The sequence below is a fragment of the Eschrichtius robustus genome, chromosome 2 (assembly GCF_028021215.1).
Source record: "Eschrichtius robustus isolate mEscRob2 chromosome 2, mEscRob2.pri, whole genome shotgun sequence".
Classification (NCBI taxonomy): Eukaryota; Metazoa; Chordata; class Mammalia; order Artiodactyla; family Eschrichtiidae; genus Eschrichtius; species Eschrichtius robustus.
In genome coordinates, this window is record NC_090825.1 from 148334146 (window position 1) to 148361886 (window position 27741).

The 27741-nt window shown below is 43.8% G+C and overlaps 1 long non-coding RNA gene across 6 annotated transcripts in view; it reads left to right on the plus strand.

Annotated features, from left to right (window-relative positions):
* LOC137759763 (uncharacterized) overlaps window positions 1–27741 on the plus strand; it is a 144520-nt gene that overhangs the window by 34247 nt on the left and 82532 nt on the right. For 5 of the 6 annotated variants that reach the window (XR_011073144.1, XR_011073146.1, XR_011073142.1 and 2 more), the window contains exon 2: window positions 22102–22298. This is a non-coding gene — a long non-coding RNA (uncharacterized lncRNA). The remainder of the gene's footprint in view (window positions 1–22101; window positions 22299–27741) is intronic. The other variant, XR_011073145.1, reaches the window with a different exon arrangement.

Sequence of the window (27741 nt, forward strand, 5' to 3'; positions counted from 1 at the left end):
AAGTTATCCCATTATTATTTCTTATAGTGTAGTAGATTGAAAGGTGACTCCCAAGTTCCAGGTTCCACAGGTCCCCTGGAACTTGTGAATGTGACCTTATTTTGAGAAAGGGTCTTTGCAAATGTAATTAAGTGAAGGATCTCAAAATGGGATCATCCTGGACTATCTGGGTGGGACCTGAATTCAGCAACAAATGTTCTTTAAGAGACACACAGAGGAGAAACTCATGGGGAGAAGAGGAGACAGCCACATGAAGATGGAGGCAGAGATTGGAGTGATGCAGCCACAAGCCAAGGAGCATGTGGGACCACCACGAGATGAAGGCGGCAAGGATGATTCTCCCCTAGAGCCTTTGGAGGGAGCGTGGCCCTGCCCACTCCTTGATTTTGGACTTCTAGCCTCTAGAACTGTGGGAGAATACACTTCTGTTGTTTTCAGCCACCCAGTGTGTGGTGCTTTGTTACAGCAGCCACAGGGAACTCATACGCACAGCATTCTGTTCTTTTCCGTCATATTGCTTACGACGAGTTACTTTCATGTTGTGAACTTGGTGATCTATTTATTATCTACTTCCAGCTCCTCAACATCACTCGTCATTGTCACATTTGGATCTTTTCCATTTCCTGCTCTATCTTCAGTGCCTAGCACAGTATCTGACACACAGCAGATGCCGAGTAGATATTTCTTGAATGAATGAAAATAAATAGCACGTCTCCTTTTTTAGAATCGCTAAAGAAAGGACTACCTTCTGGAGAGCCTTGGACTCCTTGAGGTTGGAAAGCGTGCTTCTCAAGTGCTTGACATCACCTGAGGATGTCAGGTGACAAAGAGCTGCTCCTCTTTGTAAGGGTTATAACCGTTCCCTCTGAAGTTGAGCCCATGCTTTTAATTCTCCTTGCTAATCCTTTCTTTATGGAAAGGGGAGACGCTTAGCTTTCCAATGACTTTGTCCGAATGACCCCAGACGCCGATGGGGTTGGGGGCAGCCTAACTTGGAGCCTAGGGGTAAATGCAGAAGGCCCAGGCACATCAGGTTTCAGCAGGATTCAGTGCCAAAGAAAACACATTCTTTAAAGAGAAGGGTAATTGCTAAAGGCTTTGTCTAATGCTAAGGCAGAGGGGATGGACCATTTGAACTGGTTTAGTATTCATGATAATATATGGTTCAGGACTCAATAAAAGGGTATAATTCTATTCAGGGATTCCACTGAGCTCATAAACCACGGGAGTGTGGCTTGTCAGCAGAATGTAGAGATTGGGTTACCACGGAGCTTGTCAACAGGGACCACTCAGGGCTGTTGATCACTCCCGAGAAAAGATTATCATGGGGCTTCTCTGGACTGCATGCCTAGAAAAATCGGTGCCCAGATAATTCCGTTAAATCGTGTATGCGTCTGTGGTCCCAAAGTATACCAAGGATCACAGTGGAACAAACGGTTTCATTGCGTGGTATTTGTTAATGAAATTTATGTACAAAAAAATTTGTCCCCAAAGATGCCATAAATAAACAAGTGAGTGTTTCCTGGAACTCTGGGTGAAACAACCTTTACCTTTACTCAAGAGTCATGACAGTAAATGTGAGAGTGCCATGGTGTGGGGCAATAGGGAATAGTGGGGACTATGGTCAGTTAGAAAGTGAATATCTTGCTTACACCCAGGGTTTGGCAAACAAAACATGTCTGCAGGCCACTGTGAGATTTTGGTTTACATACTTATCTTTCCACTAGACCAGGGGTTCACAAACTATAGGACCTTGGGTCAAATCTGGCCCACCACTTTTATAAATAAAGTTTTATTGGAGCACAGTCCATTTGTTTACACACTATGGTTGCTTTTGAGCTACAACGGAAAAGCTGAGTAGTTGTGCAAGAGAAAAAATGACCTTCAGAGACTAAAATATTTATCATCTGGCCTTTTACAGAAAAAGTTTGCCAGCCCTTGCACTAGACTGTGAGCTTCTAGAGGGCAACTTGGCACATATTCTAAACTCAGTAAACTTGTTTACTTTGAGGAGGAGATTTTATATTAGCCATGGCAGGTGCTGTGGGTTGTTTACCCAACAGCAATTTCCCTCTTCTTCCTTGCTAATGGGGTAGCGGTGGGCTTTAGGAGTAGGGTATGGGCTTCTCCCCAGTCCCAGAGGGCGAATTTTGGTTAGTTCAAGCCAACTATGGTAATCCTACTCCTCCTACTAGTTCTGTGCTTTAGGCATAGGTTTTTTTTTTTTTTTTTTTTTTAAATATTTATTTATTTATTTTTGGCCGTGTTGGGTCTTTGTTTCTGTGCGAGGGCTTTCTCTAGTTGCGGCAAGCGGGGGCCACTCTTCATTGCGGTGCACGGGCCTCTCACTATCACGGCCTCTCTTGTAGCGGAGCACAGGCTCCAGACGCGCAGGCTCAGTAGTTGTGGCTCACGGGCCCAGCTGCTCCGCGGCATGTGGGATCTTCCCAGACCAGGACTCGAACCCGTGTCGCCTGCATCTGCAGGCAGATTCTCAACCATTGTGCCACCAGGGAAGCCTGAGCAACCTTTTTTTTAACATCTTTATTGGCGTATAATTGCTTTACAATGGTGTGTTAGTTTCTGCCTTATAACAAAGTGAATCAGCTATACATATACATATAAACCCATATCTACTCCCTCTTGCATCTCCCTCCCTCCCTCCCTCCCCCACCACTCTAGGTGGTCACAAAGAACTGAGCTGATCTCCCTGTGTTATGCGACTGCTTCCCACTAACTATCTATTATATATTTGGTAGTATATATAAGTCCATGCCGCTCTCTCACTTTGTCCGAGCTTACCCTTCCCCTCCCCGTGTGCCCTGCATTGGCAGGCAGAATCCCAACCACTGCGCCACCAGGGAAGCCCCCTAGGCATAGGCTTGTGATGGGATTATGGCCACTGAGAGGCAGGAAGTGTAGACTTCCCCAATGATGGAAGTCTACTGGTGGTTTCTGAGAAGGGAAATCTAAGGGATGGTTTCACATCCTTCAAAAGGGACCCAAGGAGTGCTGGGTACTTCTGCCTTCTGGACATTGTTGAGGGAGGATTTAGCACTTGCAGCAACTGTAGCATCTTGGGACAAGCGCAAGGGCAAAAGCCAAAGTTGAGGATTGCGGAGTGAAAAAGCAGAGAGCCTGGGCTCTCAATGACATAATGAAAACCAAATTAATCAATCCAAGATCTATCTTACTTTTTTTTGGTGGTTAAATGTCCTTATTGCTTATTCCCTTTTAATTGGGTTAAGAAGCTTACACTTTAAAAAATTAAAAATATTATGTTGGTGGGTCTGGCTATTCTTCTGGAGTTTCTAATTTTTATGCCTGCTTACTAGGAAGGTCTCCTACAGATTTTATAAAAATGTTCCTCTGATATTATTTTATTTTTAATTTAGAACTTTATTAAGAATTAATTTTTTTATATGGTATGAGGTAAGGGTCTAACTTCGTTTTTCTTCCAGATGGAGAAATAAAAATTTTTTGAGTGCGTGAAGGTGAATGAAATCCAATGTACTCATAGAGTTTTCATAAAGACAATATGCTATTTTCAACACTGGAAACTAATATGACAAGACTGGTTTCTTAAAAATATCTTAGAAAATGGCTAACTTAGTTGATGATTTTTAAGTGTGATATTGATGTAACTAGAGTGTTCTCTAATTTCCAAGAAGGAACCTAAAGTAACATGCAGATCCTCGCCAGAAGTTATCAATTTTAAGACAGACCATATCATGTCAGGGAAACACGCATCCTGTTAAGTTTATCCAGTCTGGCCCATCCCAAGGAAAAATATTGGTTTGTTTCCTAGTGCTGATTTAGAATGTTGAAGAAAAAAGTCAGAGTAAAAATTTATCAGTATCTTGCATTGACATGAAGGAAAGAGTGATTCTGAACTGCAGAAGGTCCTCGAATCTGAAGGTTATTGGTACTGGGAAACAACCTTTCAGGTAAATCTGCTTAAAATAGGGGCTAATGTTTCTTATTGAGTCTAAAACAAACACATAAACAAGCAAACAAAAACCCTTCGACATATGCTTTGTTAATTAAAAGAGGCCTTCAATAAATTGAACTGATAACTTAGTAGGAGAAGATGTTTGCAATACACGCACCAAAGATTAGTATCAAGAGTATAAAAGGAACACCTACAAATCAATAAGAAAAGAAAGTAGAAACATGGGCAAAGACAGATGTTTCTCAGAAGAGGGAGCACAAGAAGCCAATAAGTTTATTAATTCTTGTTCATATTATTAAGGTCAAGGTCGAGACCTCAATGAAATTCCTCCTCACACCCATTTAATTTGGAAAAATGTACCATACACTTAACCGAATTTAGTTTATAATTGCAACTGTGCACTAGCTCTTAGAATGTACAAAGTATGAGTCAGATGTTTATATTTTTGGTGTAATTAAAAAAATCACATCATAAGATGCATTACTTGATATCCAGAGTCTTACTGTAAAAAGGATCAGTGTTGACAAAAATATTTGAGGAAGTCAAATTTTGATGTTTTAATCATTCTTTTTGAAACTCTTATTTTCGCATCATCCCTGCAGACTTTTCCTTTTCAATCGTAAGCTGTTTGACTTTGGCCATATCCTCCTTTGCCAATAATCTTGCATTTGATTTGAGCAGCTCTCCACCACCACTCTCCTGCAATTCATGACTTCTTGCATCTTTGGAATGATTGTCAGTGTCACTTTGCAGTCTATTTGCACTGAAACGACATTGCATTGTAGGGCTTTTGCAGCTTCCTTGGAGATTGACAAAGAATTTGACTTAGAATTGAGATTGGGGGGATGGGAAGATGTTTGCAGCTAGAGTGGCTCCTAGTTGCTTTTGTCTATCTAGCAATCATTTCCCCCTTTTGGACATAGGACTCTAATTTTCTTGGGGAGACTTACCCTTCCCAAATCTCAGTCCATGTGATTTGACTGAGGCTGCTCCAACCTCCACCACCAGAGGTGGGCATGTGTCCCAGGCCTGGCCACTCAGAACACTTGCATTTCCATGACCACAGTGATTGGTTCAGAGGTGAGCATGTGACTGAAACCAGGCCAATGAAATTTCATTCTGTGACTTTTGATGGAGCCCTTGGAAAAGGGCATGTCCCTTTCTCCTGGGATTGCTGAGCTGCTGAAATGTAAGCCTGGACATGCTGTGGTCATCTTTGCTGCCACTTAGGGAAGGCAGATCTGAGAACAGAGCCAAAAAAACGACAGCCGTGTGCTGTCATGGAGGGAGATAGTTTCTTCTTGACATTTTTTGAGAACCTGGAGAGGTTTTTGTTTTCTAGTTTTCTTATAAATTGCGTGAGTTGGGTTTCTTTCACGTGCCCTCAAAAGAGGCTGGTGGACAAATATGATATCAGAATTGGGATTAGAACCTACGTTATTTAGTCTTAGTTCACTGTATTCTCCACTTGGGTGCTTCTCCCATAGTCACTTATTCAGTTTACCTTGCTTCTGGATTTGTGATCTAGTGAGAGGTAATGTTATCACATGTGGAAGAAATTGCCTTCTATGCTGAGTGAACGTTGTTCACATGAGCCAAGCTGGTTATCTGGGAAAACACTCACCCTCAACAGGCTTGTATAATACCTCCAAAAAGAAACTTCACAGGGGAAGGTGATTGGGAGCTAGAGCTGGTGTGGAAAAGTGTAGGCCTTTGGGGGGTAGAGGAACTTCTATGTGGATCCCACTACAGCTCATATGTGGCTCAGTAAGAAGCAAGGAAATACGATTGGGCTTTCTTTCTCTTCTTCCTGTTTTACCAAATTTTGTGCCACTGAACATGGCTAGAAATGGCATAAGAATGCTAGCACATTAGTTTTAGGTTTTGGGGGGAAAATGAGCAATTTGACAAAACTCTTACAAAATGCTGCTGTTCTTGCAAAGTGCTGAGGGGTAAAGTGGATTAAACTAGGGTGTATGTATCAGAGAGGTTAGGCTAGGTTTTGCTGTAGTAACAAACAATTCTTAAATCCCAGTGGCTTTTAACAACGAAAGTTTATTTCTTGTTCATGGTCCATGTTCATTGTTGGGTTGGCAAGGGCTCCTAGGCAGATAGAACAGCCACCATCTTCACTATGGTCAGTCACCATCCCAGATGGGAAATAGAAATTAAATGATACACGTCACGCTCACTCACAACTCATGGGCCAGAACTAGGCCCCACTTAACCATTAGGGGACCAGAAAGTACAATCCTACCATGTATTGGAGGGATAGCACTGGAAATATCTGGGGAAACAGCACTCCTGATGTCCATGGTGGCTAAGTTCCAGCCTTGTCTTTGATGGAGGTGGGGGAATAAAATGTAGAGGGGGTATAAAAAGGACACTGATCGCATGGAGGTGGGAAGAAAGGTAGAGGTGAGAGGATGCTGGGATGGAATGAACGGGCTTCAGGGTCCCATGAGTGTGTGATTCAGTCTTCTGAAACTTGAGTTACTGTTTGTTGCTTAAAAATACAGAATTTTAGATCTCACCCCAGACTGGACAGAATTAGAATCTGCGTTTTAACAAGATCCCCGGGCAATTTGTATGCGCGTTAAAGTTTGAAAAGTTCTAATATGTATGACAAATAAGAATATTTTAGGTAGCCTGTGGACATATTTTTATCTTAATAATGATTAAACAATTAATTGTTTTAATAATATTTGATAATTTTTTGTTTTATTACATTCTTTCTGGTTTTCCTTTTATGGAATTAATATCAGATAAAACAACTTATTTCACCAAAAGTTAGTCAATTTGAGAAAAATATTAACTTAAGAGTAGCATAGGTAGGACACCAATATGGGACAAAGTGTTAAAAATGGTACCTGGATGCCTGAAGTCTGGGAAACCCGGCCCCACAGGAGATGCTCCTCCCAACCTCCCATTTCCCCACCCTGGCATCCCTCCTCCCAGGTTTCCTGACCTCACCCGTCTCCTTATTTGCTTGCAGAGTCCCCTGGGACCAGCCTCTTCGTAGTCACAGGTAGGAAGAGACATGACAAAGACACAGATGGAGTTTGGGCGTGGAAGGGGAAATAGTCATTCAAATTCACAATATCTGAGTGGGAGAGGGATTTATCTGGAAATATCAGGCCTAATAAATATTAGGACTCTGAATCATCCAGCTAATTTCCTCATTTTCCCAGTTGCTATATATGCATATGTGTGTACAGTCTCAAAATTCTCTCTGTTAAAAGTTATCAAACTAAAATTGACAATCCCGAATGAGAGCAATGATGTTCAGCGTATTCTTTTGCTAGTTTCCATTTTAAGCTGATCCATTAGAAACAGTGTCTTTCTCAGTCCTTACTGGTGGGGGATGATGGCTTCATAAGGTGATGCCTTTTTTTGTCCCTCATGTGGTAATGCCCCCCCCACACCCCCCCAAAAAAGATGTCCATGTCCTGATTCCCCAAACCTGTGAATATGTTGCATTGCATGGCAAGAGGGACTTTGCAAGTATGATTAAGGATCTTGAGATGGGAAGATTATCCTGGACTATCCAAATGGGTCCAATATAAACACAAGAGTCCCCTTAAGAGGGAGGCAAGAGGGTCAAAGGCAGAGAGGAGATGTGACAGTGGAAACAGATGTTGAGGTAATGTGCTTGGAAGATGGAGGAAGGGGCCACTAGTCAAGGAATGCAGGCAGCCTCTAGAAGCTGGAAAAGACAAGGAAACAGATTTTCCCCTAGTGCTTCAAGAAGAAATAGGCTCGATGACACCTGGATTTTAGCCCCATCAGACTCATTTTGGACCTCTGGCTTCCAGAGCTGCTAGATAATAAATTTGCATTGTTTTAAGCCACTAAGTTTGTGGTGCTTTGTTACAGCAGCAAGAGGAGGCCAATCCACCTCAACTCCCATTGCAGGGGCAGTGAAGTAGATATGGACTCCAACAGCCCGTGGGGACAGCCACAGGGACACCTTCGCAATTAAGACCCCCCAGATGGCTATTATCCCAGGAGTCTCATTGACCCCAAAATAACCTGTGCAGTCAAGTGCCCCGCACAAGCAAAACTCACTTAAGTATATATGTATGCCCATCTGAAGGATGGACAAGCTGGGCCAAAAAGATATCTCCTTTTCAAAGACCCTGTTAGCATAAAACAACCTCTTAAAGTCACTCTCATAGTGATGTCCAAACATGACAAGCTAGCCCTGGGTGGAGGGGAGTGGGGGGGGTCCCACTTTCCTTCCCAAATCTAAGTAAAATTTTGTATATTTAGGGAGAAGAATGCATGGTGGCTTTCTACTAATTCCCCCAATTCTTCTGGTCCCACTTTGCACTTTATTTTTAAATTTTAACAGTGTTTTTTCCCATGGACCCAGAGGCTGAAGGTCATTTATTTCCTACTCTTTGACAATGGTATGAGATCCACATGAAATTAACTCACACATCCTACTTTTGTTTTTCGAAGTATAACAAACAAGATGTTGTGCTGGAGCTTTTTGCACACAGAAATCTGAGTTCGTTGTTCTAGTTGTGTGATGACTTTAAGTCAGAGTACTGCTCAGAGCCTTGTTTCCTCAGCTATAAAATAGGAGTGATAATTCCAAATTCTAGGGGTTGTTGTGAGGATTAAATTATTAAATGACATGATGTAGGGAAAGTACCTACCTCCATGTTGCTCAATAAATAGCAACTGCTATGACACTTTTTTTCTTAAATTAAATGTGGTGATCTCATATTAGAGTTTTGACTTGAGATGTGGCATTTTATGAGATTTTCCCCCTGGCATCCTAGGCACAGTAGTTTCTTACTGTGCATCCCCTGCCCTCCACTGTCTTTGTGGGATGGGCATTGTTGGCTGAGTACTTAGCATCTACTTTTTCTTTCTCCATCCCAACAGAACCTGGTTTTCTGGTTTCCACTTCTCCCCTGAGGCCTCTGGGTCCCACAGAATCTGATTCCATCCCCGCCCCAAGGCCCTGATTGGCCTAAGGGTGATTGTCAATAATCGGTTCAGGAATTTGGATACAGTCCAATGATCACATGGCATTGCCCCAGCAACAGTTATTGGATCAGGGTGGGCATGTGGCCTAAGCTGAAATGAGGTACAAAGTCTTCTTTCTCTTCCTAGATGTAAAAAGTAAGCAAGTGCATTTACTACAAGCTGCAGTATGCCACAATGACTGAAGCCAGCTTGAAGTGCAGAGTCAGTGTGTGGAGGAAGGCTGAATCCAGAGAGCCAGAGGAGTTCAGATAGAGCCCTGATCGTATCATACCTGAAGCCCACACCATCTCTTGACTCCCTATTGCAGGAGATAGTGTGTCTTCTGATTGTTCAAATAAGTTTGTGCCAGGGTCAAGCTAGAGGTTCTTTGTGGAAGAATTCTCTCCTCTATGTAAGTGGGCATGTGCTGTATAAAAACACTGTTCCCTATGTTATTCCCAAGCCTACAGAGCACCCTTTAAGGGATCAGGGCAGATCTGACCACGGCAAGGCTAGGTGAGTTTAAGGAAAAAAATTTAGACTAAGGATCATGCTTTCACCTCATGGAAGTAAAAAGTCCATTGAAGATAGGGTGATGAGTCCTGGGAGTGCTTCAGTGGGAAGTGAAATAAGACACGAATTTACCCCTTTCTACCAGAAACTCCAATTCCCTGTGAGAAGTAGCATGGCTCTGAGAGGCAGCATGGCATGGTGGGAAGAAGCATTCAGAATTGAGACTCTGATCTGGGTCTGGATCCTGACTCCCCCTCTCCCTAGCCGTCTACCTCTGGGCAAGTCACTCAGTCTCTCTGATTTATTATTTATGTGAATGCCTCTGAAAGTCTCGTATGTGCTGAGCACCATGCTAGGTACTTTTTGTGGATTAGCTCACTTTATCTTTAAGCCCACAAAGTGGGTATGTTTTACTAATGGGGAAATAGGCTCGGAGAAATGAATAACTTACCAAAATCACAGAAAATGATGAGACTGGGATTTGAAGCCAGATAATGGGACACTGGAGACATCTGGTCAACCCAAACCACCACATTGTACTGCCTCTAAGCTTCAAAGGAGCAGGAGTGGCTGGTTGCATGCAGGCAGGAAGCTGAGGATAGTGACAGGGAAGCTTTAATACCCATAGCTCCTCCATTCTTTTATTTTTAACTCACTTCTACAGCCATCCCCAACACTATGATTAGCTTAACATTTTACAACACGGAACATTTGCTGGGGGCCTCCTAAGTCAGGTATTAGGGATGCAGGAAGGGTTGGGAGCCAAGCTTCCTTAAAGTTACACTTCCCCAATTCCACTAACACCACTAAGTAAGACCTACACGCACTTGACAATGGAGAACTCTCCGGAGAGCCCCCTGGTGAGGCTGAGAGACCAAGCTCTTCCTTTAGAGGCTCTGAGTTCCCATGCATCTCATGTGCCTGGTCAGTTCCAACCACGATCCTGCCCTCTGGCTCCAAGTGGACCACAACCTGCCAGCCCCACACTGCAGACCAGCAAACTGAGTCCCACACCTGCCGGGAAAGCCCCAGGTCATCACCTCCAGCTGAAAATGAGACCTGGAAATGCTGGACCCACCCTCACCAGCTCCCAGCCGATCATTTGATCTGAGTCCCACATCTTCATCCAATAAATGGGATGGATGATAGAGGGTCTGCCCACCTCACACCAAGGAGGTCATATATGTGAAAACACTCTGTAGACGGTAAAGTGTTCTACAGATGTGATGGTTGCATGATTAGTAGTAATGTGATCATTTTATATTCCTTCTCCTCATTTTAGTGCCTCATGAAAAATGCCAACAAAAAGGCCGCCAAATCTGTGTGAGATAGTAGATAACAATGGTAAAGGTACAGGCTCTGGGGCCCCCAAAGAGTTGGGCCGATGCACTTACCAGCTGTGTGATGTTGGGACATTCCTTACACTCTAAGGCTCAGCTTCTTTGTGTGTAAACAGCAGGAGGGTGATACCCATGTTATGGTTGCGAGAATCCATTTGGATTTAAAGTGCTTTTAGGAACATCTGTTTTGCCTGAGCCATCATCAATCACTCCCCCTTGTTCTAGAAGCAGCACCCTGATTTCTCTCTGGGGGATGTCCCTATTGCATGCAGCCTTAGTGGGGTTGCCAGTCAAAGAGCCCTGGCCTCCCCTCTCTGATGTGCATCAGAACCTTAGCCATGCCGTACATAGCCTCTCTGCAGGGAATCTGACACCTGCACAACGTGAAGACAGGACACAGCTGGAGCTGATGAGGATGTGGTTTGGTCTTGCTGTCGAGAGCCCTGGAGCTGATCTGGTTTCCACTGGGAGACCTAGTTCATCTGTTTTTCCTTCAGTTCTGTGAGCGCCCTTGGAGCCTTCTGTTATCACCCATCTTTGGCCAGAGTGGATTTCCTTGCTAACCTTCTGAGCACCCTAACTGATCCAAAAGCTTAGAGCAAGAGCTTACCAGGTACATATTACACACGTAACAAACAATAGGTCTAGACTCAGTGACTTAATCATGCACTCATGGGATCCTGAGGTCTGTTCATTCTACCCCAGCATTCCCCCTGCCCCCACCTTTCTTTCCTCTTTTGTACGATTGATGCCCTTTTTATTCCTCCTTTACATGTTATTCCTCCTCCAACAAAGACAAAGCTCAAGGCCCAGAACTTACCTATTATGGTCCTCATGAATGCTGCTCACCAAATATTTTTATGCCTTCTTGGATGTTGACTAACCTTATTTGAGGTGGTTGGCTGCTCTATCAGCCTGGATACTCTTGCCAACCCACAGTGGATGTGTGCCATGAGCAAGAAATAAACCTTCGTTGTTAAAAGTTACTGGGATTTAGGGATTGTTTGTTACTGCAGCAAAACCTAGCCTAACCTGACAGATACATATACTCACTTTTCCTTTCAGCTCTTTGCATGTTGGAAGCACTTAGGAAGTGATTTCTCAAACTACTTATTTTCTTCTTCAGACCTACAACCACCATAAGGGCACTCTGATACCATTTTGAGCCACGTTCAGTGGCACAGAATTTGGTAAAACAAGAGTAGGGAAGCCCAATCCTGTTTCCTTGCTTCTTACTATGAGTCATGAGGATGTACACCGCACTTCAGGAAGCACTGCAGTGGGGTCATGAGGATGATGAGGTTCTCAGGTGTAGACGTATATCCCATCATTCAAGTGGGGACTCATTCAGCCAACATGTGCCGAGCTGGAACTCTGTGTTGGATGCTGTGCTAGCTGTAGGCAGGTGGGGGAAAATGTGGGTGAGAAAGCCAACAATCTTGAGCCCAGCACTCTTCTGGATGTGAGCCAAATGGCCTGGGAGTAGAGAGGTAAGAATGACTAATCCCAGTTTTGGAGATTCAGGTGACACTTGAGTCAAGTCCTTAAATAGAGCAGGACTTACCTGGGCCAAAAATAGCTTGGGAGCAAAGCCAAGGGCATGAAGCGTGTTGGTGGGGAGAATTTTTGGCTCCCAGCTTCCTGGGGATATTAGACAGTGAACCCCCTGGAACCATGGTGTTCAGAAAGTTTGTGCAGAAAAGTTGGTAGGTTAGCTCTCCCAGCACTTTTTTTGTTGAGAGACGGGGATTTGGGCAGCCAAGGAAGCAAGTTTTCAAGTGTTTCGAAAAGAGCAGGCACTTGATCTCAGATGACGCCGAAACGAATGGGAACCACTAAAGCCAGACGTTCTCCATGGTGCTTGGAGGAAAGTAGCAGCCCCAGGAGCCAAGAGGGTGTCAGGTGGGGACTTGGGGCTGAAGAGTATGTGAGATGAAGGGGCTTGGGCATTGCTGTGGTTTCAGTTTTTCAGGTGGAGCTGAGCATGGGTACGGCCACCACGAAGTTACTATTTTAGCAGAATGCTTCAGGAGACCGACAGATCATCAGAGAGAAGGTCTTGTGCCCAAAGGGGAGGAGCCACTAATTTTGGCAGATCTGGGACACCCCCTAAAGTAAATATATATGCTCTTCTCATATTGTGCATGATGAACATGAAGGTTTTCAGTAAAATGATGATCTTAAGACCCTTTAATGATATAAATACCATGAAAATGAAATGTGCTCAACCTTGTCAGTAATCAGGGAAATGATGAGCAATGATTTGTACTGGTGTTGTTAGATTGAATTCCCAAGTTTGTGCAGGATCTACCGAGATATAAGCTACATCCTTTCCTGCTGGACTTAAACCTGGAGGGATACAGGCTGATGCTGTTGCAGCCATCTTGCCACCATGAGGGGTGAGCTTGTCTGAGAGTGGAGCTATGCCGGAGGAAGGAGAGATGAGATGGAGAGAGAGAGAGAGAAGAGAGAGAGATCAGGGCCTGACAGTACCATTGGAGTCCCAGGATCAAGCTGTAACTGAGGCTGGTACTCCCCCGGACTTTTCAGTTAAGTAAGCTAAGTTTGAGACCGATTTTCTATCTCTGGCAAGAGTTCTAGCCAACACAAGCATAGTAATGGGGGAGAAAAGGCTTGTGATATTTGTCAATTATTGAGTGTTTACTACATACTGTTATAAGCACTTTATGTGTATTGCTTCATTTAATCCTCCCAACAAGCCCATGAGGTAGGGCACTCTTATCCTCATTTTACGGACAAGAAAACTGAGGCTTATACAGCCCAAGATCACAGAGCCAAGTTTGGACCTAGGTAGTCTGGCCCCAGAGTTCATACTCTTAACTACTGTCTCATCAGAACTCTTGGTGCTTTCTCTGCGGTTGATCAAGGCTGGCTTGGCCTGAAGGTCTGTGTATGTGAGCATAGCCAGTGGGATCCTGGACATTCAGTCTGTAAGGAAAACCCACATGATGTTTTCAAATTCATTGTCTTTCTACATTTAGAAGATGATGATGATTTTCCATCCTGCAGTACAATGCTATGGGCTTAATTTGGTAATTAAATGTTTGTTGCTGGGAGTGAATAAATTGTTCTCCATCACCAGGAGATTTTGTCATGTCACTTTGAAGTTGGAGAAGCAAGGCGCCTGCTTGTTCACGGCGGCATTCACTTCCACATTGTAGCCTCATGTAATATATGCTGACGATCTTTCCCCATTTGTAGTCTCTGGGAAGATGTTATTTACTATCCCTGATGCTAGAGGAAAAAAATTAGGTCACTGCCTCACACATCTTCCTTAAACCATCCAAACACGTGCTTCTTTAGGCAGAGATACATTTTCTGAAGAAGAGAAAACCGGCGCTTTTTTTCTCTTCTAGTCCAACTTTTCTAAAACGTTTGCAGCTAGCGTTCTGAAATGACGTCAGATGTATTTCTTTTTCTTTTATGAAGTGCGTGAGCTGCAGCCTCTGTTCAGCGGTAGCATCATTATATTGTTATAAAGTCCCGAAGTCCTTTAACCCCTGAAGCACGGACTCTCTGCCCCTCCTCTCTCTCTTGCCATTGGAGGACATCCAAGATGCTCAAGTGGCCTGCCCCTCCCACTGCGGGCCATCTCCAAGATGCTCAGGGTTTGCATTGCACGGTGCACACAGCCGGGGCACACAGACCTGTGCAAATGAGCTCTTTTGAAAGCTGCCATCTCCAATGTAGGTGTTTCGTGAACGACACCTTATAAAGAGAGTCACTGGTCCACCGCGTTTCTGCCAAATTATGTCAATGTGGAATTAAGCTTTTTTTTTTTTTTGCTTGTTTTTGGTTTGGGGGAAGTCATAATCTTTTTGAAATAATTTACTTTGTTGTTTTTAAAAAATATGCAAAACATTTGGAATGGGTTTTTTTTTTTTATTCTGATTGTACCCTAAAAGAATGTAGAATTTTCACCCCTTCTGAAATTAAAAAAAAATCCTGTTACATGAAGATCAATCGTTAAAGTCCTTTTAGAGTCCCATGAAACACTTATTCTCAAAATATTTTATGTGAGGGGATACTGAGAGAGCAGGTATACAGAGGCTTTTGAGTCAGATTGGGGTCAAATCCAAGGGCTTTACTTAGTAGTTGTGGGACTGGGCAAAATACTCCACATTTCTGAGCCTCAGTTTCCCTCCTCCATAAAATGAGGAAAATAACATCTCTATGCAAGAGATGAAGACTATGATAAGCATCTGAGACATAGGAGGCACTCATCAAGTGATAACTGCTTTTTCATTTTTTATTATTTTTAGTGCCGTATAGTTGATTTACAATGTTGTGTTAGTTTCTGCTGTACAGCAAAGGGATTCAGTTACACATATGTATACATTCTTTTTTTATATTCTTTTCCATTATGGTTTATCACAGGATGTTGAATATAGTTTCCTGCGCTATACAGTAGGACCTTGTTGTTTATCCATCTTATATATAATAGTTTGCATCTGCTAATCCCAAACTCCCAATCCTTCCCATTCCCACCGCCCAGATGACTGCTTTTATTATTGCCCTTCGTTGTGGTTTTTTCCTCTACATGAGATTCCCATAGGAACTTAAGTACCAACCATAAGCTTAAGGTGGGGAAGCAGGGGTAAAGGTAACGTGATGTCCAGGTATACATGGTGTCAAGCAAAATTTTATGAAAGTTAGGACTCAAATCCAAACCCAAACAAACAGATATTGGAAGCATTCATTTGCTTTCAGAAAGATTCATCTTTAAGCTGTAAACTTCCTGGATTCATTCATGACTTCCTGTTCAGGCTACTTTGGGGAGTGTATTCCAGACACAGTCAGGGGTCTGTTCTCCAGGATCTTGTCCTGGACCCAGAGGAGACTGCACTTCTTTTGAAAAGCAGATTTAAGGTAGAAGTCAGGGAGCTGCTAGCCAATAAGAGGAGACAGAAAAGCAGAAGAGATGTGGAGAAAAGAGGGGAAGGGAGTGGGCCTGGAGGAGGGGCAGCCTCGGAAAGCAGGGGACGTCCCTTTAGGAAACCCCTTAGGAGAAAAGCACACAGCGGGGTGGGAGAGGAGAAGGAGAGAGGAGAAGGGAGAGGAGTCTCAACTGCTGGACGAGAAAGGCCACGTGCAAATAGTTAAAATATCGCTCACTTCTATTATATCATGAAAAAAAATGGCAGTGACCAGAGCTGCCTGGATTAGGAAAAAAGGGTGTAATTCCATCTTGGGGCTTCTGGTGAATTGAGCTTGTGGTTCTGCGGTTTATGATGTCACCAGAACCCCTGGCTGGAATTACAGCCTTTTAATTTACAACTTGGTAAGTGGGGAGGCCGAGGGTCCATCATCCCTGCTTGAAATGTGGTGAGGACCCCAGGGTCGAGGTTGGCCTGGGAGTGAAGGTCTGGAGGCTGGCCCCTTGTACCCTTAGTGGGTAGACAGTCTTGGTCAAGCCACTTTTCCTGTTCTGTCCTCTGTCTTCTCCCCCTGTCTCCCCATCCCTCCCTCCTCATTTCCCCAAGTTGCACAGCTTGATTTTCCCATGATTTATTTTATAAAAAACCCATGTTAGCTAGATTCCTCTGGCCTTCATGCTCATTAAGCTCACAGTTCAAACCTTTCCGTCTCAAAACCCACCCAAGAAAGGCTCAAATGTGACATCTCTGACTTCTAAAGGAAGAGCCCTACATTGAATTGGGGAGCTCATTTCTGTCTTTTGTTCTACCCCCCAATCTCCCGCTCCATCATGCATGCCAAGGTCAGGAAGTGATGGAGCTGGTGGTACCACTGGTCCAGTGGTGAAGCCTCAAGAGTGACTGCTCACAGCCTCCTCCAACATGACAGCATTTGGTGCCCCAGTGCCTTTGCTTATCCTAGCTCCTCAGCCTCCATTTATTCTTCAACCTTTAACATAGGTTTTCTGAATATTTATTATGTACCAGGAGGCCCTGGACTCAGGTCTTGGGATAAAATGGAAAGCAAGATAAATATGACTGCTGTCTTCATGAAGGCTCCTCCTGCCCGCTTGACATTACCATTTTGGGATTGCAGAGATCTCAAAGTTAGAATGTCCCAGCCCTTATTTCCAAATTCACCCATCCTTAAGGGTTCCCCGTTTCAGTTTCTGCCACTATCATTGCCAAGTTGCTCAAGCAGAGATCCAGAGATCCAGGAGTTTCGTGTCCAATTTCTCCTTTTCCCTCATCCCCAACGGCCAATCTATAGGCTAGTCTTGTCCATGGTACCTCCAGGATAAAACTCTTCTGGACCACTTTTCTCCATCTCACTGACATCTTCTTGCTCCATCAGCTCTTCATGATTGCAACAGCATCCCAATGGCACCTCCCACTTCTTTATTCTCTCTAATCCAAGAGTTCTCAAAGTGGGGTCCCCAGACTAGCAGCAGGAGCAACACCTGGGAACTTGTTAGCAATGCATATTCTTGGGCCTCCCCCAGACCTATTGCATCAGAGTCTCTGGGAGTGGGGCCCAGAAGTTTTGAGTTTTACAAGCACCCCAGGTGATTTTGATGCAAGCTCACATTTCAGAACATCTTCAATCCATCCTCTGACCAGGCAGGGTACTTCTTTTAAAATGCATTCTCTTATTTTTTAAAAATTTTGTTTTATTCAAGTATAGTTGATTTACAATGTTGTATTAATTTCTGCTGTATAGCAAAGTGATTCAGTTATACATATGCATACATTCTTTTTCATATTCTTTTCCGTTATCGTTCATCACAGGATATTGTATATAGTTCCCTGTGCTATACAGTAGGACCTTGTTGTTTATCCATTCTGAATGTAATAGTTTGCATCTGCTAACCCCAAACTCCCAGTCCATCTCTCCCCCACCCCCTTCCCCCTTGGCAACCACAAGTCTATGTCTGTGAGTCTGTTCCACAGATATGTTCATTTGTGTCATATTTTAGATTCCACCTATAAGTGATATGATATGGCATTTGTCTTTCTCTTTCTGACTTATTTCACTTAGCATGATAATCTCTAGGTCCATCCATGTTGCTGCAAATGGCATTGTTTCATTCTTTTTCATGGCTGAGTAATATTCCACTGTATATGTATATACTACATCTTCTTTATCCATTCATCTGCCTATGGACATTTAGGTTGTTTCCATGTCACTATTCATTCAGGTGAATAGTGCTGCTATGAACATAAGGATGCATGTATCTTTTTGACTACAGTTTTCTCCAGATATATGCCCAGGAGTGGGATTGCTGGATCATAGTTTTTTGAGGAACCTCCATACTGTTTTCCATAGTGGCTGCACCAATTTACATTCCCAACAACAGTGTAGGAGGGTTCCCTTTTCTCCACACCATCTCCAGCATTTGTTATTTGTAGAGTTTTTAATTTTTATAAATTTATTTATTTTATTTATTTATTTTTGGCTGCGTTGGGTCTTTGTTGCTGCGCGGGGGCTTCTCCCTAGTTGTGGTGAGCGGGGGCTTCTCTTGTTGCGGAGCACGGGCTCTAGGCGTGCGGGCTTCAGTAGTTGTGGCACGTGGGCTCAGTAGTTGTGGCTCACGGGCTCTGGAGCACAGGCTTAGTAGTTGTGGTGCATGGGTTTGGCTGCTCTGTGGCATGTGGGATCTTCCCAGACCAGGGCTCGAATCTGTGTCCCCTGCATTGACAGGTGGATTCTGCGCCACCAGGGAGGCCCTGTAGAGTTTTTAATAGTAGCCATTCTGACCGGTGTGAGGTGGTACCTCATTGTAGTTTTGATTTGCATTTCTCTGTGCATTCTCTTATTTACTCCCATTTTACAGATGAGGGAACTGAGCTCTGATCTTAGAGGGTAAATTGGATTATATAACTTCCAAGCCGAAAATCCATCAGGAACCTCCCACTGCACTTAGAATAGAACCTACACCATCTGTCTCTGGCCTCTCTCCCCAGCTTCCTTTTGAGCAATGCTTTTCCTTGGACTCACTTGTTTCCAAACATTCTTATCTTTCAGTTGCATGAACATACAATTGCCTTTCCAGCCTCAGGGCCTTTGCACATACCATTCTTTCTGACTGGAACACTCACTCTCACTTTATGTGAATAGCACCATCACCTCATCATTCTTGCTCAGCAAAAATGTCACCTCCTCAGAAAGACATCCCCTGACTGTCTTAAAATAGATTTCCCCAGTATTCGCCATTTCAGTTCCTTATTCATCTCTTCACAGCACAATTAGAGGCAACTTAATTCATTCTTTTTCTTTTGTCTCCTCCGCTAGGAAGATAGGAGCTCTGTCTTTTCACCATCAAATTCCTAGTACCTAGTACCTACCATGGAAATACAGCATGGAATGAATGAATCTATGAATGAACATAGTCTAGATTATTTTGCTTTGCCAACCAAGTCTTTACTTGTCCTTAAGATCTCAGCTCAAATATCACCTTCTCTGGGGGGCTTCTCTCGTTGCCCTAAGCAGAATTAAATCCGTGATCTCCCAACACTCCGGATGGCACCATCACGACACCCATTTCCTTGTGAGGCTGGGGAGGGGGGCAGTGGGATGGCAAGAGTGTGGCCTTTGATGCACAGAGACCTGGGTCCACAAAACAGCCTGTGTCACATCCTGGCTGCTCACCACTTCCCCTCTCTGAGTTCCCTCATGTGCGCGATGGGGAGTTTCTCGTGAGGATGCAATAATGTGCCTGGCACAGGGCAGGTCCCTCAGAAGTGGTAGCTGTTACGTTTTAGAGTGAGTTATTCATATAACTCTCTCGCCCAAGAGCCTGGGAGCTCCTGGAGAGCTGGCCTGTGTCTTGTCATTTGTGCTGGTTGAGAGAGGAGGCATAGGGAGTCCCCTGCATGCCCTCCCCATGCATGTCCAGGGCATGGTTTTGGTGGCTAGCTGGCCAGAGGACAGTGAGAGGGCAGTCTCTGTCTGTGGGTGAGCCTGGCCTATGAGTCACAGGGAGAGGGAATGCAACTGGTTTGAAAAGCAAGCTAGACCTCTTCACCTATGTCCCCCTCCAATGAACATCACAAATGGATGAGCCAAAAACGCAAAGAAAATCATGGGATCATAGCTTGAGTTGAATATCCCATTTGCCCAGAGATGCCATCGAGTTGTTTTGCAACGCCACTTGGAAAGGCCCAGTGGGTGTCTTTGCCACCTGAAACTGCTTCCTTCCAGCGCTTGCCCTCAGTTGCATGGATGGCAGGGAATGCAGGAGACACCAGATTCCAAGGAAGTGCATCAGGCGTTTGCCTGACCCTCACTTGGTCATAAGTGAAGTCTGCTTTTCTCTCGTGAGACTCCTGGTGTATGTAGATGCCAATGCTGCCTGTCTGGTCCACCCTCTTTCACAGAGCCTCTTGAGCTGTTCCAGCCTCTGCTGACCTCCGCCCAGGCCCATGAGCAGGAGACTCACCTCTAAGTTCAGCCGTGTCTGCCATCTTGTACTGTGCTCTGTCTCAGGGGCACTTTGAGGTCCTGGCTTCCTCTGGAGGCAGGGCTTTGCCATTGGTCAGCTTCCTGAGCGTTCTCTGGGCACAGCACACACTAGGGGGACCTCTACTTCCAGGCATCCCTTAGTGTATATCTGTACTGTCCACACCTGAGGCATTTGGATCTCACTTTCATGATTTTTGCCATAGTATGTTTGCAACTGCAGTTGCCCCTCATATCTGTGGGGGATTGGTTCCAGGACCCCCATGGATACCAAAATCCAAGGATGCTCAAGTCCCTTTATAAAATGGTGCAGTACAGTCAGCCCTCGGTATCCGTGGGTTCTGCATCTGTGTATTCACCCAGTCCCTCCCCGGCTGGTTAACCTGCAGATGCGGAACCCGTGGATGCTGATGGTCGACTGTACTCACATTGTTACTTCATATTTTCCTTTGAACCTACTCACTATTTTTTTTTTCTACTCACTATTTAATATCAATAGATTTATTTTAAATGGAAAATTGATACCACTGTCTGCTTTATTCGCACTGCCCGAGTCAACTGCCATGAAACCATAAAAATAATACAAAAAAAGCAAAATCACTTTATGCATTTCAGCTAGATCTGCCAGAGACTTGAGCTTGAGGGCTTCTTTCTCTTTGTTGAAAGTGAGAACAGCAAGTTTTAGAGATGTGTTAAACTGCTACTTTTTCCTTGAAATAATCAGAAAGTTTGAAAGAGAATTGAGAACGAATTAATCCCTTGATTGAATGTTTTTTAAGGCTATGTCTGGTACCGCCTAAACCATTTTAGGTATAGTGACTATAGTTAGCAATACTGTTTTATATACAGTACTTCAAAATTGCTAACAGACTGGATTTTAAATGTTCTCACCACAAAAGAGGAACGTTAATTATGTCATGTGATAGAGGTGTTAGCTAAAGCTATGGTGATAATCATACTGCAATATATAAATGTATGAAATCAACACATCGTATACCTTAACCTTATACAATCATATGTAAATTATACCCTAATAAAAATAACTAATACATAGTTAAGGCACAAAGTGTTTTAGCGAGATTAACTCACCTATCTTTGGAATAATACTATGATGGTGTATTATAATTATCCCACTTTTCAGACAAGGAAATCAAGGCGTCTAGAGGCTAACTTGCCCATGTTCATACAGCTATTGGGTAGTGGAGGCAGAATTTGAACCCAGCTGCTTGGTTCTGGATGCCTTCATCTCAAATGCTACTCTCGCAGCCCCTTGGAGGTCCCACTCATCTTAATACTTTGGGGATGCTGGCCGTGTAGAGAGCTATGGATGGCGAGGCCAGGCCATCTCTTCCCTGGGCATGGTGGGTCTGGCTCAGGCAGAGCTGCGTGACCCATCGACAGAGCTGCTTCCTCCTTGGGCCAGGAGTTGTGATCATCATTGTGTCTGTGGTGCTTCTGTGTCTTTAGCTCTGTTCTGTTCATTGAGCACCTGCTGGGGACTGGGGACATGGACACAGATACACCCCTTGCTCTCCGGGAACTCACAGTCATCCAGTGGGGGAGGAGGACCATAAATGGACACTGGAAGAGCCGCATGATGGAGTTCTATTACAGAGGGGAGCACAGCGGGGTGGGCCGGGCTGCAGGCACCTCACTCAGGTTGGGGGGTGGAGAGGTAGGTGGGGTTTGGAGTATGCTTCCTGAAATGAGGAAGGAAACAAAGAATGTGCAGAGCAGAGGGAAAGCGAGAGAGAAGGCACAGGGCTGACCAGCTGGGTATGGGCAGGGCAGCATGCTTCTCGACTCCCTTGGAGAACGTAGGCAAGTCTGGGTTCCCTTCCTGCCCTTGCTTGGAAAGTCCTGGGCAGCGCTGCAGGGAAGAACTTGGGCCAACTCTCCTTTGTCGTTGCTTTTTCAAAGGGCGCAGATTTGAAATGTATGTCCCGTGACCAGTGAAGACCTCCGGCTCAACAGAGAAAAATGGAAGCTTTGGTCCCCAGCCGCTCTGGCGAAGAACCAAAGATCACTGCGGTCTGATTTTTACAGACTCCGTACCACTGTTGCAGCCTGTGATTCTGAGGTGCAAAATTGGCCAGCCCAGAGAGGTAATTTTCGGGGTGAGTTTGTTTATTTTAAACCCCACACTGGCAGTTGGGTCAGATTTTTATGTGATGATTTTGTGTTCTGCATATAAGGAAGTACTGCTCGTTGGCTACTATGAATGTGTCCAAAACATCTCTCTCCAGAATAAACTCGTGCCTTGCTGATGAAATGAAACATACTGGGGCCACACTCAGAACAGAACGTGCTTGGTGTGGCGATCCCTGGTGAGCCGCTAGCAAGAACCCGAGAACTTGGAGCTCCTTACCGAAGGCAGGAGCCTTCAGAACATGGAGCCTAAAGGCTGTGCTGAGTGGCAGGCTGTGAACATTTAGGGGGTATGCAAAGGCTCCTTGGAATATTTAAAGGATGCCCGCAGTCTCGTGCAGCATTTGATAAGTGGCGGTGGTGGACCAGTTTTGGCACAGGAGGGGAGGAAAAATAGTCATAATTCAGACCTTCTACCCAGGGCAGTTTAGGTTGTATCTAAGTGGAAAATGGAAGTTGTTTGGAAATCTGCTCAGGACACACAGGCAGGTGGGAAACCTGACCATCACTAGTGAACTGAAGGACACTGTCTGTGTGGCCTCAGTAACCTTTTTGTGCAAAACTCGGAGGTTTAGGCTGTCAGGGAAGCTTTCAGGTCGCTTTCAGATTTGAAGTCCAGTTAAAGGAAAGGTAAGTAGGAATTTGCTGAGGTTGTTTTGCTCAGTGTATTGGGCCAGGTTCTTCAGCTGCAAGCAACAGAAACTCTCTGGGAATTTATCGGCAGGACATCGGGCGCACTGAGGATGAAAAGAAAAGCTGAGTGCCTGAGTCCTGCAAAGGAGGGGACCCAGGACAATGCTGGGGACCTGGGTAGCAGGACTTAAATGCTGTCTCTGGGGCTTTACCAACCATCAGAGTCTAACCTTTTTTGGCCTTGTATCGCTCTATTCTAGCTTTGAAACTTCTGGGTGAACTGGGTCTAATCGACCCTCTCATGGCTCCAGTACCCACTCCTTGGGCAGGGGAGCACAGGGCGCCTGAATTAACTGGCCCCCCAAGACTATGCAATGGGGAGTGGGTAGGGAGAAAAGAAGAACAACTCCCCCCAAAAAAGTGTGCTGTTACCCAAAAAGGGGGGCATAGATGCCGGATAGACTAGCATAACAGATTTCTCTTAACTCAGAGATAATGAATAAAAAGGTGACAATTTGGACTGTCACACGGACGATTTTTTGAGGTCATAATGAGCATGAGTATGACATTTGGTCTTCCTAGCCTGATCCTATGGAACATTTGCTTAAATATTCCAGTCGGCTGGTGTAGGGACAAGCATTTCTACCTGTGGTTGATGACTTGGCCGTAGCGCAAGATCCTGGCTATTTCAGCCATTTGTCCTATCCGCTCTTGGTTAGACTGGAATGATGATATCGGGGTCTAGCTGCTTTTCAGTTTGGGAGTCATAACCATGATTTTTTTTTTTTTTGGTCAGGGTTCTTTGCACATGTTCCTTGGACCAGCAGGGCAAAGGAACAGGAGGAATATGAGGGGAATTGACAGTGACCTTTAAAAATGGCTTGGTTAACTCATGGCTTAGTTAATTCCCTCGCCCTCTTGGGTTAGGTAGGCAAGTTACATTGTTAAATTTCCACTAGGTACTATTCTTACCAGACACTGACAGTGGAGAAAACTCTGAGCAGCATTTTCCAAAGCATATTTTATGGGATCTAGACCTTGAGATCCTTAAAAAAGAAAAAAAAAAAAAAAAAGGGAGTCTCAAATAAGCCTGGAATATGATGCAAATTACACGGTTGGATATTCATGATGCAGATTAGCATATTAAAGGAGCTGATAAGTCCTGCAGTGAGTAAGCCTGTTTAGTTTTGTCTAATTTGGCATTTCTAAACATTTTTGACCACAGAACATTTAAAAATAATACCTGTTACTAAATAACACCTCTGGCTTTGAGGAATGCTGACAATGCTCTTTCACCTCTGTTGCTCTGGAACACGTGGGGTCATTGGCCACGTCTTCATCTTCTTGGCACTTACAGATTTCTACATGGTGACTTCAGAGGCCGTGTTTCCTTATATTTGATAATTGTAAAGTAAACCTGAGGCCTCACAGCATACTTCCATGTTGCTCCAGATTTGCTGTGCCAAGGTTCATTTACCCTGCCACCAGTGTTTGTCAGGTGCCAATTACAGAGTGTTCTGTGAGGGCACATTTGGGAGCAGAGAACAAATAAGGGATGGACCCTTCCTTAAAGAGCCACTGCGCTCACAGAGGAAGAGTGAAGAGCAAACAAATCACTAAAAACGGTAGAATGAATAACAATAAACAGAGCAAACAAATCACTAAAAACGGTAGAATGAATAACAATAAACAGATGCTCTGTGCCAGCCCCAGGGTGGGCTTGGCATTCTGTGTGCATCTGCTAAGGACACGTAAATTATGTACATCGTACCTAAAGCTCAGCCACTCTGCTCTAGAAGCATTCTTTTCCCTTTGTGCAGGTAAGGGAACTGAGGTTCCAGGAGGTCTGTCTCTTGCCTAAGATTTCACTGTCGGTGAAAGATGGGAAAGATGGAGGCAGGTTTGAGTCTGAAGCCCAGGGTCTTTCCAAACACTCCATGCCGCTGCCATTTCCTGACCAGATTTCCTAAACCCCAAAGCTGGAGAGTTTCTGAGACTGTCATATGAGAGAGTGGGCTCAAATATTTAAATGAGTACTGTCTCAGAAAACCTGAGCTGTGATCCTTGTCAGCAGTGGGAATTGACAGCAAGGCAACTTTAGCCTTTAAGAAAAAAGTTATTTCTAATTGCATGAGCAATTCATAAATAAACTCTTCTAAAAAATAAAAATATCGCAGGTGAGCTATTCTATAACAGCTACCCTGGTCTCCTAGTCTCTTCCCCAAAGGTAAACCACATGATCAATTTGGTAGGTATTCCTCCAGACCTTATGTACAAATGGATATAATATGGGAACTATCACACTAAGTGAATTATCTTGCAGATTTTCTCTTTTCATTCAACAGTATATTTGAAGCTCTTTCTATGTTAGTATGTATACCTACATCATTCTTTTCTTCAACTTTTTATCCTGAAGCAACAACTTCTTTTGAAACACAAAAGTTGCAAGAATAAGAATAGTTCAAAGAATCTTCAAATATCCTTTCTCCAGATTTCACGTTTGTTATATATGTGTGTATATATATGTATGTATATAGTTATACATATGTAAGTATAGAGTATGTATGTATATAGTGTATATGTACGTATATGTATGTAACTATATGTATGTATGTAGTTATATAAGTATAACTATATAGACACACATTATATATATAATTTAATGTTATTATATAGATAAAGTATAATTTTCTTCTCTGAATCATTTGAAAGTAAGTAGTGTACTTCATGTCCCTGCTCCCCTAAATACTTCACTGCATAAAAGTAAAGATATTCTTTTAAATAGGCATAGCAATTATCAACTCCTCTAAATATAATATTGACCTGCTACTTTGACCTAGTCTACCATCTTTATTCCATTTTTGTCAATTAATTGAATAATGTCCTTTGTAGGGTTTTCCCCTCCAATATAGGATCCAGTATAGGATCAGATATTGCCTTTAGTTGTCATGTCTTTTTGTTCTTCTATTAATATGGAACAATTTTTACAGTCTTTCTTTGTACTTTATGATATTGACACTTTTGAAGAACACAGTCGCTTTTTATAAAATGGGCTGTTTCTTATTTGGGGTTTTCTGATGTTCTCTCATGATTAGATTGATGATTAGATTCAAGTTAGGCATTTTCAGCCAGGATATTACATAGATGATGGGTCCTTCTCAGGGGACCACATCTGCACACTCGCCCCTCGTTGGTGATGCTAATTTTCATCACCTGGGCAAGGTGTGGTCTGAGTTGTCCACTGTAAAGCTACTATTTTTTTCTCCTTTTTTCCCCTGATAATTCCCCGCAACTATCCTGCGGTCTATTGGAAGGCACTTAAGACGATGCAAATAGCCTGCTCCTTGTCAATATTCCCCCCCAGATTTAGCATCCCTTGATGATTTTTTTTTAAACTTTTTAAAATTAATTAATTATTTATTGATTTAGTTGCACTGGGTCTTGGTTGTGGCAGGCAGGCTGCTCAGCTATGGCTCAGCGGCTCCTTAGTTGCAGCACATGGGCTCCTTAGTTGTGACATTCGACCTCTTAGCTGTGGCATGCATGTGGGATCTAGTTCCCCGACCAGGGATCGAACCCGGGCCCCCTGTATTGGGAGCGTGGAGTCCAGTGCACTGTGCCACCAGGGAAGTCCCACACTTCATGATTCTTGCCTGAACCAATCTCTGTTGAGATGGTTGCAAAATGATGATTTGCTAGCTGTAACAATCCCTCCATGTATACCAGTGGGCTTGGCCTTCTCTTGTAAGCTAGGGCCTTCCCTTCTCCCTATGTATTTGTTTATCTATCTATTTATTATTGACTCAAAGATTTGGCCAGATTTGGCCAGTAGAAGCCCCTTCCTGGTTCTTTGTGACACATACCCATCTTTTTTTTGGTATTTCATTACTTTCTGGCATTACAAAAATGTTCCAGGCTCATCTTGTACCTACCCTGCCTCAGTCCTGGAATCATCCATTTCTCCCAGGACCTCTGGTTTCTTTTAGTAGGGGATGGTATCATAGACCGAGATCTGTATGCTGGCATATTCATCGCTACTGGATCTCCTTGCTTCTCTCTACTACGTTCTTTTTGACTGCTGCCTGCTATTTCTTAGCATGGCCGCACCCTAGTTTATTTCTTGCTCTGTTGATGGATGTTTAGATTGCTTCCAGTTTGTCCCTATATCTCTCAGTTAACATTCTTGTGCACACTCTTTGTGCATTTGTGCAAGGAGTCTCTCTCCAAGGGTGGGTGATGAGAAGCAGAATTGCTTGTTCTAAGGTGTGCATGTTTAAAATGTTACTAGATATTTCCAATTTATTCTCTACAGAGGCTCCACCAGTTTAGAGCCCAACAAACAGGATATGAGAATCTTTCTTTTTCCACACCCTTTCTGATGCTTGGTATTATCAAACATTTTGTTTCGACATAATCTGAGGGGTGAAAAGTGTTGTCTTACTGTCTTCATGTTCATTTTCCTGATTGTGAGGACGAACATCTTTTCATGTGTTTATTCGCTGATTGGCTATCTGTCATTTCACTGGAGGAAGCAGAGAAAGCTTTGAGGGCTGTAACAGTTGAGCCAGACCTCACTGGATGAGAAGGCTTTCAGGAGGTAGGCAAGACAGGGAAGCTGTTTCAGACATAGGAAACAACAGAGCCAACCACAGAGCAGTTAGGGCCAAGTGGTCGTAGACTTTGGATACCCCACTTTCCTGGGGTGGGGCTCGCTATTTCATCTTGGCACTGCCTCTTTTGTGGTCATCTCCATGACAAGCTTTGCAAAGAGCCTCCAGA